General features: G+C 62.4%; 1 protein-coding gene and 1 long non-coding RNA gene across 2 annotated transcripts in view; both read left to right on the top strand.

The window, feature by feature from the left end:
• The window catches only part of LOC119101645 (semaphorin-1A), a gene marked incomplete at its 5' end in the record, with an annotated part of 91,023 nt that overhangs the window by 8,558 nt on the left and 64,281 nt on the right, over positions 1 to 18,184 (top strand).
• On the top strand, positions 336 to 11,888 carry LOC119101646 (uncharacterized). The gene is made up of 3 exons (XR_005094591.1): positions 336 to 473; positions 10,784 to 10,977; positions 11,772 to 11,888. It is a non-coding gene; the product is annotated as an uncharacterized LOC119101646 (long non-coding RNA).

Raw genomic sequence — 18,184 nt, 5'->3', positions numbered from 1 at the left:
CCCCTCTCCCCTCCCTCACCAGCCGACCGGATGGCGCGGCAAAAACGCACCCTCACCAGCGACAACGCACGCAAATGTGGTCGGCTGGCACAGCGGACCAGCGGCTGGTCTGAGCGTGCTTCGCCAGGACCAACCCCGGTCATGTTTCAGTCCCGGTACGTGGAGGTCCTAGTCTGCTGTCGTTCCCGGCCCTGGTCCCGATGGGTCCCGTCTCGGTGCCTGTCCTGGCTCTGGTGTCGTCCTGTTCCGGTTCCGGCGCGGCCCGCGCTGGTCCCCGCCCTGTCCGGCCCTGCCGCGGCCCGTCCGTAACACCGCACCGCCTGGTTCGCAGGCGAGCGGACGCCATGCTGGTGGACAAGAAGCGGGCCTCGCGGCCCTCCTCCATGGTCTTCGCCAACTACGGCCAGCTGAGGACGCACGACGACCTGCAGTCGGCCGGCTCGCCGACCTCCGCGCCGCGCGACAATCGTGAGGTGGGTCCCGCCTCGATGTTTCCGTCTGGATTCCTCGATGTCTCCGTCTGTATACCTCCGCCTCGATAGCTTCTGTCTCGAGACAAGGCGAGACCCTCCCCCGCCCCCTCTCTGCACTGGGTAGCATATCGCGCTATCATGGTTTGGACTAGATAGGAGTGTTTGCCCGGTGCGTTACAACTCGTGAGTCACACGCAAGATTTATCATGTTTGCTGAGCTGTCGGTAATATACGTTGTTTACTGGGAATTATACAGGACATCGCTCTGTTGAGGATAGATCGTATTCCTGTCAGAGGCGTGGGGCGTAGTCATAAACATTCCATGAGTCGAGCAGAGCGGCACACGGTCAATACTGCCCCAGGTGTTGTGTCAGCCCAGCTGGCATGGGCCCGGCCCGGTTCTGTCTCTCGCCTCCCGTCCCCCGGCACCGAGCACGCCGCCGCTCGCCGTCACCGTCCGTCCCCCGGTGGTGACGGGACGGGCTCACCAGGTGGGTGGCGGCCGCGGAGCGCCGCAGCTCAGCGGAGCCGCCCCCGCTCCTGCCTCCTCTGTGGGTTACGAGGCAGCCGCGTGCCGGCCGCGGCGCCGGGCGGATTACACGCTCGTGCCGCCGTCCCGGGCTGTTGACACCGCTCCGACACTGCAGGGGCTGACCAAGCGCGCCGCCGGTCCGGAGACAGGATTAGCGGAAGTTACGGGAAATGGAATTAGTCTCGGGGACGGGCCGGTGGTAGAGTTTTATCGTCTTAAAACATACCATGCCTTGAATACATGTACGGAGCAACTATTCGGGGAGTTTTACCATCTTAGATTCTTTGACGAGGTAAACCGTCTTAGAGCTTTGTAAGGGCTGTACGTCTTAAAACAAAAAGGAAAAAAACATTAAATTCAAAGGAAGAATAACGATTGGGAAGGGAGGGTGGCATATGTGGCTTCCCGTGAAAGAAACGCTCCGCGCCCCGACAGCGGTTTTTGTAACAGACTTCGTACGTTTAATCAAGAGGCGACCCTGAACGAATCGTGAAGTCTCATTTGAGGTTGACAGCTGGCGACGGAAGGCTGGCAGCGCGGCAGAAGGAGGCTCCCCTCCATTACCCACTTGAGCGCGTTAGACGCCGCCTGCTGAACACGCTCCCAGCTGCCGGGGCGCTCCGTGCACTCTAGACAGCCAGATAGACGGCGACGGGTCGGCTGCGCCGCGGCGGCGCCCACGCCTCTTCCCCGGGCCGTTCCACCCGGTCCGGCCCCCTCGGGACCGCCCGACTGACGCGCTGGGGCCGCCGCCGGCACTTGACCGCCCGGCGGGGTCACGCTGCCGGCAGCCGGCCGCCGCCGGCAGCTGGCGGGCCGCGCGATAAGGGCCTGCCGCGGCAGCTCGCCGCTCTCGACCCGTCCTGAACAAACACGTCGCCGGCCGGCCGCTTTGTCTCGCCGGCCCGCTGGCCGTGTCGGGGGCGGAATGTGGCCACGCGGCGGCCGTTTGGACAAGAACCGCCGCTGGGTGGTGTACTGACGCCGCGCCGGCTGTGGGGTGCGGGACCGCCGCGGGCCCGTCCACATCCCGCACCCCCCCCGGAGCCGCTCCGACGTCAGGCCGGCCGGCGGCGGGCCAGCGGGGCTCGCGCTCGGTGGGAGCGACACCCGCGGCGGTGAGCGCGTCGGGCTGGGGGAGCCCGTCACAACCGAGCTGGAATGGAGGGCGGTGCCGGGCTGCGAGGATTGACGAGCGGGATTATGCGTGCGATGCGCATCTTCAGAACGAGAGGACCTCTTCTCGGGCGCGACGCCCGGTCTCCGTGATTTGTTGCGAACGAAAGTGGCACAAAACCCACGGCGGTCCGCAAACATGTGATTACGATTGCCGTCGGGAAGGCGAGGGGCACTGTTTACGCGGGGCGTGTTGGTCAAACACACGGGAGACAAAGATGAGATAACGAGGTACTATCGACTGTGAGGCAATCGTGCACACGTTTAACACAGGCGCACCTTGTCCGGCGCACGCAGATGCGAAGCAAGCCGTTAATCTTATGCAGAGGGCGTGTGCGGTGGGAGTCAGGCTCGCTGAAGTACAGAGCTGTCCTCAGTTAATGCTGATGCTTCACGGGTGTAAACAGCCAGCAATTATGCAGCACCTCGACGCAGACACCGAACGCAGTTGATATATGCACTGGTGTTTGAAGGGTGATGCATATTAAGATGCTCACATTCTTCCAATTGCGATTGAATCGTTCTTTCGCGTTTGCGAGAACGGCCCAGGATGACCTGAATATTTGACAGGTAGATGCAGGATTGTAAGTCTAAAGGCGCGGGGTTGTTATTTCCGAAGTAGTTTTGTGGCAATGATACAGCTCGTGCCATGCCTTGTGGTCCATGAGTTATTGTCCAAAGCATTTCCCCACTTCATAGCACAAACGTCATTTCATTTGGCAATGCTACATTGATATTTTCATTGTTATTTCTTCGCACAGTGTCCGCTGAAGGCACGTACCGGCACTGAATCCGTATATCAACCTGGCGGATTTGGTGCTTTCTAAACCGAAATTTTTGAAGCCGCGAACCAACGCGCATTTAGCTGCACCAACCCTTGACTTCCAACAAATTCGTTTTGATTTCTGAAGACACTTCATATATAGTTTTGCCAGTCCCGATTTAGTATTTCACTTGAGACGGAAAGCCATAAAGCTCTTTTCCAGTTTGGAACCAAGGCTTGCACATATTTCTGGCTTTAAGGCACGTCAACTTCAACAATAATGGTTATTTACGCCATATTTAAGGGCGCGTGATTATATGTGGAATCCATTAGCCATATCACAGCCATTCCACAAATACCGAAGCCATTCCAGATTCCACCCAGAATCCAGCACGGGGTCTGTTCGTGTGTTTATTTTGTTTATGACGGCCTGCTCCTGCCAGCGCTCTGTCCGCTCTAACCACTGGCCGCCTTATCTCTGTAAGGCGACTGCACCGGACGTATGGCTGCGTGTTTCCACATTCCGGTCCGTTCGGAGGATGCCGGGCCGGCGTGCAGCTCGCCAGGCCTGTCCGTCGCCGGCTCGTCCGCCGAGCTGCGTCCAGACGGAGCGTCTGCTCCGGCCGCGACGTCGCGAGACATCTGTGCCAGTCGTGTTGTGATAAAAAGTGCCGACGCCGTGACTCACTGGGCGCAGATCTCCGCGTGGGGGGGGGGGGGGGCAGTGTATTGACCTCGAGGAGGGCGGAAGCGCCAAACACAGCTCAGCGTGGTGGGGGTGATGATGGGGGGGGGGGGGCGACTGCAGATCCGGCCGGTCTGCATGTGGACCCCTTCACCTTCCCCCTGGTGACACAGTCATGCCGGCTAGCGGCTGAGTTACGCGGCTTGTTTCTGACCGGCAGCGTTCCGTGCAAGCGTCTGGGGAACGGGAAGGAGGTCGGGCACTTAAGTCCGCTTGGTATCCGCGTCCAAATTAACGGTCTATCGATGTTAACACGAGGGGGGAGACACTCAACGTGCGGTCGTAGGGTGTCTGTCTTTGACTCCTTTAGCTACGCCCCTGCCGGCGGTCCTCCCTTCATGCCGCCTGGTTACGCCGCTGCCGGCGGTCCTCCCTTCATGCCGCCTGGTTACGCCGCTGCCGGCGGCTCCGGTAAATCACGGTGGTAATAAGTGTGCGGCGTCATGTCCCCCGGGGGTCATAACCGTCCCGGCCCGGTTCCGGCGTGACCGCTAACGACCCGCAGTGCGCAGCGCAGGCCCGCGTCGCCTGCTGGCCCGAGCACCGTCACCTGTTGCTGCCGCCTGGCGGAAAACGCCCGCCACCAAAGCTGCTACGCCCTGCTTAAGCCCCGCTCAAGACCGCTTTGGGGGACGGCCGCACTCGTGGTCGGACCTGGCAGCGGAGTCAGTGTTGGCTTGTAGTGCGGTATATCCTGTTTTGGTACCAGGCTGTGTAATGTTTCCCCACTATACCGACCCGAGGCCGACCGATTGAAAAAGCGTTTCTCTTCAATCAACGGATTACCAGCTCAGAATTTGGGATGCAAAATTGTTTTGAAGGGCATCGCGATCCTTCGTTTTCCATCAACAATAAATATATCACCTCCAACAGCGTGACACATCCTTTCCCATCCTCCGACTTCTCCGGTCTCAAGCACGGCCCCGCGACCGCCGGGGTGCGCCGAACACCCCGCCGGAGATTGGACGCGTCCTGCGAGATGACCCGCTGTAACTGGGACGTTAATGGCCCGAAGCGCTGACACGGGCAGGGTGCGGCGCGAGCCGGCCCGGCAGACGGCCGGATCTGTATGCGGCTCGGGCGGCCGGCGCCGTCGAGAGGCGCCGCCTCACGTCGTGCGAATCGGCCCGACCGAGGCGCGCCGGTCCGGAGGCGCCGGCGCCTCACAATGCGGCTGATTGTGAGCGGAAGTGGACCTGGCTGCTCTCGCAAGGGCGTCGGTTTCGCCCGGCGCCGCGGACCTGCCGGCCTGGGGCTGAGGCGGCGGCGGCGGCGGCGACTGGCGTCCTCGCTGCGAGCGGGGAGGGGGGACGTGAAGCTTCCAGTGACGTCACCCTGCCAGCTCGCTGGTACGGCGGCCACCAATCGAGGAGGGTGTCAGAGCCAGAGGTGTCAGACGTCACAGTCGATTGGTTGGGGAGGTTCCGGGAACCAGCTGACGTTTCTCTATTTCATTCTAAATTGACTGCAACAGCTCCGATCTGTGTCCGTGTCCGAGAAGGTGGTCTTCAGTATCGTGTTAGCTCGCCGTAGCACTGCTCTACTGTCCCACATTGACAGCGTTCCGCCATGTCACTGTTTCACAGATGAGGCGCCGATTGTACTCCAAATGTTGGGAATTTCAAAAATTGTCAAAGCCCAATTTTAAAATTGGATAGACAGAGACCTTGAAATTTTTGGCAGCCGATATAATTTTGTCGTGCCGCAAATCGATATGCATTTCAACTGACTTCATGCTGCTCGTCTTTATTGTTTCATTCTGGAACACAAATAAGTTGATGATGCAGCACACCAGAAAAGAATACTTTTTTGAAATAAGAGATCAAGAGTTTTTGTCATATACGGCATCAATTTGAAAGGGTGTCGATACCAATGTCTTCAGGAGAGCTTGTGGTGCTAGTTGTTTACCTAGTTACGATTTGTTATCATTCACCGTCTGACTAAACTGTCGTCGTCGACCTTAGCGATTATCAAGGTTAGCGGACATTGATGAGAATTGTGAACTGCGGATACTTCCACGGCAGCTCACGATCCACATTACTTGCCCACGCATCACTTGCACCCGTTTCATTCGAATAGGAAAAAACACATGGCAAATTGTGGACAACCCGATTTTTTGGACTTTTCGGCCGGGCAGCTAGTCTGCCCTTGGACTTCGGATTAGACTTGGATGACAACTTCCAGAGAACGGCACCTCTGTTCCGCGGTTCCTAAGCGCCAGCGTCAGGTCGTCCCGGCCAGCGCTGCGGACCGGGCGGCGGGCTCGTGACTGCACCCGCCGCTCGGTCGCGGCCCGCTGCCCCGGCCCCCTCACCCCCCCCCGCCACCTGCCGCGCCGGAGCAGGCCGTCACCCCCGGGAACGGCGGCGCTGGCCACCTCCGGCGCCCCGAGGCGGGCTTCGCTCGCTCCCCCGGCCTGCCGAGGTCGCGCTGGGCCCGACAGGCGGCAAACACGCCGCCGTCAGGCCGGCGCGGCACGACGCTGAGGCCCGCACGCGCGCTGCACGGCGCACGCCGACCGCCGTGAGCCGTGCTCCCGTGCGGGCGGGCGCGCGGCGGCGGGCAGCGGGGGCGCGCCCGCGAGCCGCCGCCGCCGCCTGCAGCGCGTTACTCACCCATGGCCGGCTGGGTCTGGGCAGGTTTTGACGCGTCTGGGTGTGGGCCGGCCTTGGCGTGGTTTGGCGGCAGCTGTGATGTTGCGACGGCGGCGTGCGGCGTACCCCAGGCGGTCGGGGCGTGGGAACGAACTGCTACTGTCGTGGGACGCCAAGGGTGCTCGGTGACCGGGATCTGCGGTCAGCTGATCCTCGGGCAGGCGGGCCAAACGCGCTAACGGTGGCAGATTTCGGGGTGGTGTTCGGCTTACTGGGCGGCGGGCATCGAGTTCCGTTGTAGGTGCGGTGCGGTTTGATCGATTGGTCGCGAGATATGTCACGGACGTCAGGGATTGGACGAGGCGATGGAACGATAGACGGCTGATAACCTGGAGACCACCTCCGACTGAAAAATGATCTGACTGACAGCCGTCAAGATTGTCAACATGGGACACAGACGTGAAAGTGTTTACCTTGGGTCGCGGTGGGTGCGACACACGCGTCTCGACGAGGGCCCGGGGTGGCCCGGATTTCACATCGCTTCTGTGAAAACGGGCAGAATCCGATGCACTCTCGTGTGCACCAGATCCAGAATCTAATCTCTCGAAGCGCCGCACAAAGTCCAGCTTTGTTCTGCAAGGCACTGATTAGCGTTGACGGCGCTTTGAGCTCGCATACGCGGCATACTGACAGCCGGCTGATAGCAGACGCGTGACTCTCGGCGGAGTGTGTCGGAGTGACTCTCGACGGAGTGTGTCGGGCTCGAGCGGACGGCGCGGTTCAGATCCGAGCGGGTGCTGACGGGACAGCCGTTTAACGCCCGGGGACCGATAGCGCGAGCGGCGAACCCATCGCCCCATCTGTGGTCCGTGATCAGCCGCATCTGTCCAATACCGTCCAATTAGCATGCGTCTCCTGTTACTACGATAAAGCCGCTCTGTTTTTCACCGCTGGGCTGTTGTTGTCGCCGGGCCTTTAGGGGCGCCATGGAGATCATGGCCCGTCAGCGGACGGTCTTAAACGGCCCGTATCGGCGGTAAAATCCCGCGACGATCCCGGCGCGTCCGCGTCTCACGCCATCCCGGCGCCTGCCGCGCCAATCTCGCGCCTATCGCGGCACATTCGCTGCTAACGAGGCGCGCCACGGAGCCGGCGCGCCGGCGACGAAGGTGACGCGCCCTGCGCGCGCCGGTAACGAAGGTCCGCCGGCGGCGGGCGACGACGCAGGCGATCGTATCGGCGGCGAGGGGCGGCGCAAGGTCAGCTGAGGTCGCCAGCCGCGCCGCGCACGCCGCGAGAAAGTCGAGAGCGTCGCTGAGAGTTGCGGTCAACTGCACCCGTGCCAGTCGTGCCCGTGTCAGGGGCAGCTGGTACCGTCCCGCCGCTGTGCAAACCCAACCCGCTCCCGCAAACAGCTGGCGACGCGCCCGCCGGTTCACGAACAGATGGGCGCTTAGTGCGCGCGCTGACCTGATCCGACCCGACCCTAACGCTGCTGCGAGCGATGCTCTCACAGTTAGGCGCTGATGGAACTGGTGGGCACCGAAAACTAGTTCGTGCGTTTGCGAGTCGGATAATTATCCCGGACCCGCCACCGAACGTGTGCGCTCGGTCGCCGGCGGCATCAGCCAGCCGCCAGTCATCGGTGTGTTGAGCGCAGCGACTCGCCCCTCGTGACTCCATTGGGCGGCAGGACGCGTTCCGCCCGTGCCCACCACCGACTCCTTTGTTTCGCCCACGACGGGGCGCCAGCTGGCGGCGCCGTGAAATCGCCGACCGCTGACCCGAGCCGTCCCGCTCGGCCGTCATTGGCTGTGTCACGAACGGGGTCGGGCGGGAGCGGGCGCCCGGACCGCGTGAGTCCCGTGAGTCACCCGCCGGTGGCGGACACGGCCGATTTCTTGCGGCCGCGGACACTGCTCGGCGACAGCGACGAGCGCCGGTCGCTGCGTTTTGTCAAGTCGGACTGGGAACATGTGACGGGGCCGTTTCGCAGTTTTTGCGGCATTATCTGTCTTTCTCCAGCACGGACCGACAGCTGTGTGTTATGCCGGCGAGTCGCTTGTGATTCCGGTATGTGCTGCTCCAGAGCTGTCGTGACAATCGTGCTGCGAGTGTGCAGTGTGCATTGCAGGGCTGTCAGAGACTAGAACGCCTGCAGGTTATGGGCTATGGGCGGGGGACAGGCAAGTGTGAAATGGGACACGGGTATTCGTGCTGGACTAACCAGGGTCTCCTTCGGGGTCATGCTTGCACAACACGTATCTTGTCGAAACACGGGCGCTTTCCGTTATGGAACTTGGGACAATGGGCATGCTCACTTATCACCAAGGAAATCGTGGGGGAAGTTAGAACGGAGACACTGCCTGGATTCCTGAGGTCTTATTCCTTTTCGTCGGCCCCGCCTTCAGCCCCCAGCGTCAGATGCGCTGGCCCCGCCTCTGGGCTGTCGTCGGCCGAGGACGGCGGCGGCCCTGCGGGTCCCCGCCTGCTCAGCAGCGGCAACACCCGGTGACCCAGCGCCGGGCCTGGGAAGAAGAACTCGGCCTGCTGACCGGCGGCGGATGTTTGCCTGCGGGCGGCTGGGTCAGCCGTGCCTTCGCCGGCTGGGTCAGTCGTACGGCCGGCCCGCAAGCCCACCTCGCTCGGCTCCTGCCCCCGCACGTGCCCCCACTGCGCTCCGTGTCGCGGCTCATCACCCGCACCGCGGCAGACGGAGTCGTCGTGCCGGGACGCGAGGCTTAGTGATCTCTTCCTTTCCGTCTTCCGCGCGCTGCTCCGAGATTCCGACTTAAGCTGATTCCAGTGTCCGTCTCAGAAAGGAGCTGAGTCCCGCCAAGTCTGTCCGCCAGGGTCTGCCTCTGCCTGGTGCTCTGTTCGCCCGCTGGCTGCCTCCCCAATCTTCCTTACGCTGCGCATACTGACACCTACCTTCCCGACCCTGATCTGGCCCGCTGAGTGCCCACCCGTCCCTGTCGGCGGCATGCGGCCCGGATACTGACACCTACCTTCCCCGACCCTGATCTGGCCCGCTGAGTGCCACCCGTCCCTGTCGGCGGCCTGCGGCCCGTGCTTCTCTCCGGAGGACGGCACCTTTTCCGGGCGGGCCAGGCCATGACGCTGTTGCAGGTGCTGCGGCTGGCGCTTGCGGTGCGCCGGCTGCGTCGCGCACTGCTCTGCCGGCGCCGAGGCGGCCGCCAGCCGCGTTCCCTCTCGCTCCAGCCGTCTGTGGGCCGCCGCCGGCCGCGCGCCGCGGCGCTGTCTCTCATCGCCGGCTGTGCTGGCCTGCGCTGCTCCTGACTTAACCGCTCCTCGTGACCTCCGATGCTCCTCACCCCTGCCGGTTCCCAACCTGCCTCTGCTGCAGTCCTCTCTTTTCTTGGATCGCTCGCGTTGGGACCTGTGACCACTCTGCGTAATTTTATCGGAGTCCTGTCATCTTACCATTATCATCCGACTCCGGTTCCCGGGAGCCACGCGTCCATTTGCGTCATCGCCGCGCCTTTGGTTACCATCATGTCTTGCGCCGAGGCCTCCTTGTTCGGTACCAGCTCGCCGGACGCCTGGTCCACCCCGCACATCCAAACACAACCCCTCAGTGAAGCAGAGCGTCGTCCGCGCGTTTGAAACACGCTGCTGGCCTTCGGTGCGCTCGCCCCGGCCAGCGCGCGACGGGCTGGCGCCGGACTGAAAGGTGGCTCTTACGCTCAGCGCGTGCTATCTCGGAACGTTGCGTCGTGACCAGGCAGTGGAGGGGACAGAAGAACCGGCTCCCGCCTCGTCTCGAGCGGACAACCACGTCCTGTTCGTCCGAGGGAGATGGTATCTCCGGCGACAGCGCGCGGCTGCGCCCGGCCGGTGGCCCGTCTGGCGCCCGCAGGCCACGGTGGTGGACCCACTGCTGCCCGGTGTGGCCGACACCGGGCGAACGCGCGTCATCAATAATGTAGCGGCAGTGATGGCCGCCGGCGTGCGCGCTGCGCCGGCTGCGCGGCGTGTGCGCGCGGACGATGGCCGGTGTGATGTGCGCTCTCTGGAGTCCTGCAGCGCTTGCGTCCGGCGAGGCGAGGTCGGTGGCGTCAGTCCGCCCTGCTGCCGTCCCGCCAGCTGCCGCGCTCGGCCGGGCTCAGCCGCTGCATGACGCCACTCATCCGGAAGAGGATGATTCGTTTACTTCCTCCCCGACGGCCGCCAAGTGCCTTCGCGGAACCGTCTTGCGAGTCGCCGGCGCCTGTTGAAGTCCGCCAGCCCGCTGCTGTCGAAGCCCGCCACTTCTCGTGGGATGTTGCTCTGACTTCCTCGCCGGCTCGGTCCTGACGGTGGTTAGTTACAACAAGTTTACCACTTGTTTACGGTTTCTCTCACGCAATCACACTTTCGGGCAGCTTGACACGCTTCTGCGGCCACCGCGTGCGAAACCGATTAGAGCTTGGAAGGTAATTACATGGACCCGCGTCCATGCCAGTCTGTGACGGCTGCTGATTTTCTCTCCCCTTCCAGATGTCGCCGAGCGTGAGGGAGGGTGGTGGCGAGGACGCCTGCACGCTGAAGAAAGGGTGATCTGGTACTGCAAGGACACGCTGCTGAGCCGCTGGAACTGGAAGGAGCGGTACTTCATCCTCACCAAGGATTACCTCTCCTGCTTCAAAAAAGCCAAGAGCCAGTACTCTGACATGGGAGCGTTTCTGTTTAAGGTGAGGAACACGCTTGAAAAAGTGCGCGATAAGTATGCTCTGCTGGTGCTTGGGTATGAGCCGGAGGATAGTGAAGCCGATAACGTCTGCGTCTCTGTTGCTCTACCCGCCAAGGGCACCGCGGAATGATTGCAATCGTCGACGATCGCTCCAGCGGGTCCACGGAGATCAGTGAGCTGGCTGTCTGACTCAGCAGCGCTGCCTGCCCCGCCGTTGGATGTCGTCTCGGTTTTTGCACAGAGCCGGTTTTTGCGGGCGGATTAGCTAACTGTTCGAGTGGTTAGCACACTTTGCGCACACAAGGTCACGCACCTGGTCTGGTGGTGTTACACTGGTGGTGAGAGCGCGATAGTAATCGAACAGAGCAAGACCGCGTGTCTTGAAACGGTCACAATGATACACGTGATCAACGCTATCGGGTTTGCAAGAGTTACGACTTAATCCAACACCACTGTGGCCATTCACTGCGGTCCCCGACTCACAAAACCCCCTGGCTATTCAATTACGGTATATCGCGGTTTGTTCCGAACCGCCGAAGGTGCCTGACAGTCCCGGTTGGCTGGCAATTTCGCCCATTCGGTGCGGCACTTTCGCCGACACCCCCGTGATTACAGGATCATCCCCTCCGACCTCTGAACCGATGAGTAGCTACCACTTACCTCCTGCTACCGGCTTCCAGCCGCAATCCTCTGACCTTGCCGACCCGGCGCGCACCTGAGCTTGTGCTCCGAGCCCGGCCGATCGCGCCGGTGACCCTGGTGACCTGGCCCGTAACCTGTCGTGCCCTCCGGCAGCTGCCCCTGGCCTCGCTCTGCGGTGTGGAGTGGGACCGGTTGCGTGGCATGGCCACCGTCGCCATCATCGACCCCAAGGAGGGACGCCTGCTCATCAGGTCGACGCAGGACGTCCTCGGACCATTGGTACAAGGTGAGCTCGGCGAAACGCCCGCTCAATCAGCCATGTAAATGCGGCGGGAGGGGCGATGCCTGGAGTGCGCCGGGACTTCTTTAGGCTGGTACCATCGTGAGAAATTTCCGCTGTTTTGTTCCGAACCTCTGACACCCGATGTCACGCCGGCTGATGAATTGTCGGACTCCTCGGGCTCAGACCGCCGATCCATGATCCCTCTATGTTCGGCCCGATAATGGACGGAGCCGCTTGGTTGGCTGACCCCCCTCCCCTGGGTCAGTTCGACTTCCGGGCCATCCCCGCATCAGCCTCCGTCGGTTTTCGTCAGTTTTCAGTCGGCCTTCCCTCGGTTTTTTCGCGTGTTCCTGCCGGTTCGCCCGCTTCCGGTGTGTTCCGCGCCGGCGTCATGGGCTTCCGAGCGCCGTCATGGACTTCCGAGCTCCGTGGCGTTTCCTCGGACGGCCTCGCCGGTCGCCGGTCGCCCTATCTCGGAATCGCCGGCTCGCTTCCGGCGCGCAATGCCGCCCACACCGCACTCCACCTCTGTGGAAATCGGACTCGAGCCACGCACACCAAGTGAGGGGGATTCGTCACCAGAGTGTCCGACTTTCTGATGGCGGTCCGTGGCTTCTGCTGAAACGGATCGCTTCGGCGGAATCGCTAATGCGGCCGCTAGACGCGAGTGAAAGGCCCCGATTTTGATGGCGCCCGTGACGTACCGGGCCGGCCGCCAAGGGTTGTGGCTTCCATCTTTATTAATGACGCCGTCATCAGTTTAGCTTCACGAGCCCGTTTCTCAACGACGAACCGGCCGGTTCTAAACAGTGGCCGAGACGCGCGAAGGTCCTTGGCGAGCCGAAGACGGCTGTTCAGGAATGCGCCATCCTTTGTTGAGCGAGGACAAACAAGTCGAAGGCTGACTGAGTGACACAGTTCTAGAGATCATACCGTGTTGCAAAGCATGTGAAAGACATCTACGCAAATGCTGACATTGTAAATGCCTTTCTTCATATGAATTTTGGCCTACACCTCGTGTCCTCTCGACTGCCAGACTTAATTGACCACTCTGACGACTTTACTTACTCTACTCACATTTACGGACCACTCCACGAGCAGCCGATGCCGAGCCAGCGACCTTTCTGGTAATGGACCCGGAACTTCGCCACTGACGGAGGGCGTCTGGCCTCACTTGACCCGTCAACTTTCCATCCCGGGCTCACAGCTGCTCTGGCTGCCGGCGGCCGTCGGTTAGGCGCTGCTCTCGACCCAAGCCGCCCCGGCATGACTGCTCGGCTGATGGTGTCTCATCCCCCCCCCCCCTCATAAATTCATTGCGCTGTCCATAAGAACCTTTCACGTGGACCGTATGTGCACCAACAGACTTCTCGGTCACTGCTAAGGGTATTTTGCCTGACCTCTGTTCGACCCGAAATGCCTGCGGCGCACATCCACCGTGTCAAGCTCTTTGCGTGGTTGAACTGTGGGTCGGCTGCTCCTGTCTCCTGGCGCTTTACTCACGCGTCTCCTGACAGTGCCCACTGTGATCGCCAGATATCCGTTTCAAGGGTTCTCGTTGGGGTTTCCTGTGCTAATCCGAAACCTCTGCACCCCCGCTGGCTTCACTGCCACTGGCTAGCAGCGGGTGTGCCGCCCCCGGCCCGGAGCAGGACAGGCCGCGCCGGGCGGACCCGGCTCTGCCAAGGCGTCTCCCGACGTCCCAGGAGCTCTATTAACGGCCCGCTCTCGCGTGCGCTCCGTTCATGCCGGGCAGACGGCCATCCGTCTTCTTCCCAACACCGGCATTGTGAACGTGTCATTACACCTGCCGGTGCTGGGCTCGGGCGGCGGCTCGTGGAGGTCGACGCCAGGCGGCGCTGCCGTCGTTGCCGTCCTCCTCCCGACCCCCGCCGACTCTCAAACCGACCTGAGGAGAACTAGACGACGGCTTGTGCTGCCGCGCCCACTGTCCGCGTCGCAGCCCCGACCATGGAAGGACGGGACTCGATGGTACGCCGCAGGAGCCGGTGTTGTTGCCCATCTGCGTGCGCACTGGCCGCCGCGGCGATCGGCTCTTCCTGCGGCCGGGGCGTTATCTGATGTCCATCCGTCCGGTCGGCCAGCCGCGCGGCCTCCGTGGCCGGTGCGTGAGCAGACGCTGCGGCGGCGCTTCCTGTCACGCGGTGTCTCTCGAGCGCGTCGTCGACCGGCGTGTCTGCAGGACCCCCTCGGGGGATCCGTGAGGGGCGGCGTGGCGTTCAGCTCCCGCAGGACCGTCCTTTGACCTCTCCCGTGATACAGCTGCCCGTGCAGAAGTGTGATGTCCCGCGGGCTCGTGGAAAACAAACACGGCAATCGCTTCAGGCTGACTTACCGCCGCGCACCTCTCACAACTGGGCTGAGCGGAGTTTAGCTGATTTGGGCTAAACTGAACTGAACCGAACTAAACTAAACTAAACTAAACTAAACTAAACTAAACTGAGCTGGACGAAACTGGACGGAACTGAACTGATACTGAACTGAACTGAACTGAACTGAACTGAACTGAACCTTCCCAGCTCCGGGAAGCCTGCCACCGCTCTGGCGCCCTCTCTCCAGAGTGTGAACTCAGCCGTGCCGACGGGTGACAGGCCTCCCACGCATCCAGCTACGTCATCATTCATTCGGTCCGTACCTGGGCGCCCCATCCCTTGTTTTGGTCGGGCTGGTGTTATCTTGGCATCGGCGGGAAGGCGCACCGCCGGGCCAGTTTGGGATCGGCGGCGCCGGTCGGCGGCGCCGCGGAGGGGATTACACCCGCTAATTTATTTTGGTCCCTTGTAACGATCACGCTGCTATCCACCTGGCTCATGGCATCCGTCTCCGAAGCTTGGCTTCTCCGTATAAACGCTATCAGTCTCAGGAGGTTCTCATTCGACGCCTCGAACCTGCTCCAGCTCATTCCCTGATAAATGAAGACCAGGTCTCGCGGCATCCCGTCCACACGATCCTTCACAATAACGTCTCGGCTAGGAAGCTTGCTAGACATAACACTGACCCAATTCGCAAACGCCTTGGTGCGGGGGGGGGGGGGGGGGGGCGGGGGGCGCGGGACCGAACACTGCCATTTCGGACGTCTCACGCCGAACGGTCCTTGCCGCCGGCGGTTCCCATGAGCGCGAGCCGTGTGCTTCGAACACACGCACTCACACGCACGTGGCGGCGCGCGCGCGCCCGCCTTTGTCTGCCGTCGGCGGGGCCCACCGGAGGGAGAGGCGTGCGTGGTCACTGGCCAGCGCTGGCGGGTGGACGGCGGCGCCCTGATGGGATCGCGCGTGACCGGCCGAATGGGACGTACAGCGCAGCCCGTCCCGTCGCCGCTGTGGAGGCAATCGCTCGGAAGCGATCGGCGCTGCCTGGTCGGCACATGTTAGCTGCCATCCATCAGATGATGCCCCCACCGGACACGGGGATCGCTCTGGAGTCGATCCGGGACAAAGGACTCGGTACGCAGCGGACTGAAAGGATTGCGCACGCTCGGCCTTCTGTTTGCGATTGGCCGATAACATGGGGGGGCTTTGCTTAAAGCGCATTTGTGAGGTTACATGAAGCTGGCGGTGGGAAAGGAATTCTTAAGACTGGTTTTGTGGGTGTTCTGGCATGTTTGAAATATGCGCTTAACATAACGCTGGGAACTGCATACGAAACTAGTTTTCGCGCTGTTGAGTTCTTAAAAAGGAAGACAAACCTAGCAAGTTGCAGCGACTGGCTACCTCCCGCCGTTTGTCTATACTCTAACACACCAATGATGCGCCCTGAGTCATCCAAAAAGCGATCGTCAACACCAGGACCTCCGTCTTCATCTCGGAGCCATGAGTCGCGTCCCCTCCCCTTTCCGAATTCCTGCGCCGTACAGTCACATCCGACCGGTGACCGCCGGATGCGGCTCTGCAGCTGACCGTCGTCACTCGCCAGCTGGTGCGCCGGCGCCGCCTCCTCCGCGTCGGGTGCCGGCCGGGCGGCGGCCTCCTCCGCCGGCGGCCGGCCTGGCGCCCGTCTCACGGTCCGCTCCCCTGATCATGAGCCGTGCCGTTTGTGTGACAAGTGAGGGGGGCGGGGGCACAGGCGTGCACGGGCGGCCGAGGGCGTGATGATTTACGTGGCATATGACAGCAGCGGGGCGATCCAAACAGCCGCGTAGTGAGACGCCGTGGAGTTGGCGGATTTCGACCAATGACAAATGCACGGAAGTTCCTGGACGGGCCCGTCCGCGACGTTTGCTCGCCGATGCCGGTGTTTCCGCTAACAAAAAACACAAGCTCGTCCTAGGCACATGAGAACTGAGAGCGGCACAGTCGTGGCCGCCCCTGCGGACCTCGTGTCTCGTGGCTTCCCCGCTTCCCCTGGGCGGTGACTGGCGGCGCCCCTGGGCAACGCCGCCCGCAGCGGTCAGCTGTCGGCGGGGCGGTTGGCCCGCCGACGGAGGCGCTTCCGGGCCGGCCACAGACCGCCGGTTCCGATCACCGCCGGCCCCCGACGGCGGCGGGCCGGCGCCCCGCCGCCGCAGAGGCTTCCGCCACCTTCCGCTGCGGCCGCGGTCACATCCAGTGCGCGGCCGCCTCTGATCACCCCCGGCTCGTTGGCGCCGCTGCTCCCCGCTGGTGTGTGCATATCTCACTCTCCCGCGCACGACTGCTCTTCGCATTCGTATTGCTCTTCCTTCGCCCTGTGGCATAATTCGCGTCCTCGTTTGTTCTGTTGCTTTCTGATCGCTTTTTATGTCACTTTTAGCCTACCGCTACGCCGTGCCGCCTCTCCATCATTCCCTCCCTCTATTGTTTCCTTAATGCCATGCTCGTTCGTTCAGCTGGTCTCGTTGTCTCCTTCAAAATGTAGTTTGTCTTTCCCTGCATCCCTCTCTATTTTCCTTCATCCATTTTGCGTCATTTCCATGAACACAGTTTCCGTGCGGTCGTCTCATGCTCGCCCACCGAGAAACCAGAAGACCTACGCAGAACAGCTGTCACCGTAACGCCTCAGTTACAACGGAACCGCTGGGTCCCGTTCAACGATTATGGATCCACGGGTATTTCATTTAGCGTGGTGCATTGGAAATCGGCGCCAAGGGCCAGATCAATAAAACTGTCTCCGATCGGCTGGCTGGCGACTGGTAGCCGAAGAGGCGCTCACCAGCTGTCGTCGCCCTCCGCGCTCTGTCCCTGCTGCTGCTTATTTATTCCTCCTGTTATATTTCCCCGCCTCTCGGTCTCCACATGTCGCGTCTCTGCGCTGCATTTGCATACGCCGCGCCGGCGAGCATCCCGCGTGGCGGGGGACGCTGCAGCGGCTGTTGCAGGCCGCCACCAGTCGGGAAGGCTCGGCGGCGGCCAGCCTGCAGCTGGGCGGCGCCGGCCGGCCGCGCCTGATTGACCCTTCGCCGCGCCCCATCGCCGCCTGCAGGGTCGCCGGGTTGACAATCGACATTCGCCTGCCGGTGCCTGTCGGAGGGGCATCCGCCCGGCCTCCGCGGCGGGAATCCCGACCTTATCGCCGCGTCCGGCGCTGTCCGACGTGGCGAATTGGGTTTGGACGGGGGTCCCGCCGGGCCGCCGCCCGGTCGCGACGGTTCGGCGCGAGCCCGCCGACCCGCCGTCGCCCCGCCTTCGCCCCGCCGGCTCGATACGGACGGGACGTGCTGGCCGTAACCCAGCGCCCGCTGGACGGCAGGGCCGCTGTTTTATCGCGCGTGGAGGGGCGGCACCATTCAGCGGCATCGATGCGGGATGAGATTGCATTCTGCGCCCCGCGTGGCTGCCCCGCGATCCACTATCGCCGCGGCTGGCCGCCTCGGCCAACAGAGCTGCATCAAAGCGGCCATTAGGCGGCCGTGTCGCGCCGACGGAGGACAGGTGTGACCCGCGACGCCCAAGACGGAGCCCTTTTCGTCGCCCGCGCCGCCTCCATTCACAGGCGCTCGCGATTGTAATCGCCCGGCCAGATCGGTCCCAACTCGCCGGCCCCGGCGCGGAGGTGGCGCCACTTGTTGCGCGCGGCGAGAGGGCGAACTGCGCCGGCCGAGTAATGAACCCGCCGCACCGTGTCGAGACCGAGGGGCGTGCAATGAGCCCGGCTAATCGCGGCGGCAGGGCCATGGCGCTGCCCGCGTCCCATTATTCAAATACGCTGGCCAATTACGCTGCCGGCGATAGTCGCGTCAGTTGTTGCCGCTGTCGACGCGATAATCTGCCGCCGTCCGCGCGATGATCGGGCGGGGTTCTCGCCGTCATCTGGGATGGCTCACATCGCCTAATCGCGCGCTTAT

The sequence above is a fragment of the Pollicipes pollicipes genome, unplaced genomic scaffold (genome assembly GCF_011947565.3).
Source record: "Pollicipes pollicipes isolate AB1234 unplaced genomic scaffold, Ppol_2.1 Scaffold_4881;HRSCAF=5763_pilon_pilon_pilon, whole genome shotgun sequence".
Lineage (NCBI taxonomy): Eukaryota > Metazoa > Arthropoda > Thecostraca > Pollicipedomorpha > Pollicipedidae > Pollicipes > Pollicipes pollicipes.
Note: the sequence above shows the minus strand (reverse complement) of the source record. Positions and strands in the feature narration are given on the sequence as shown.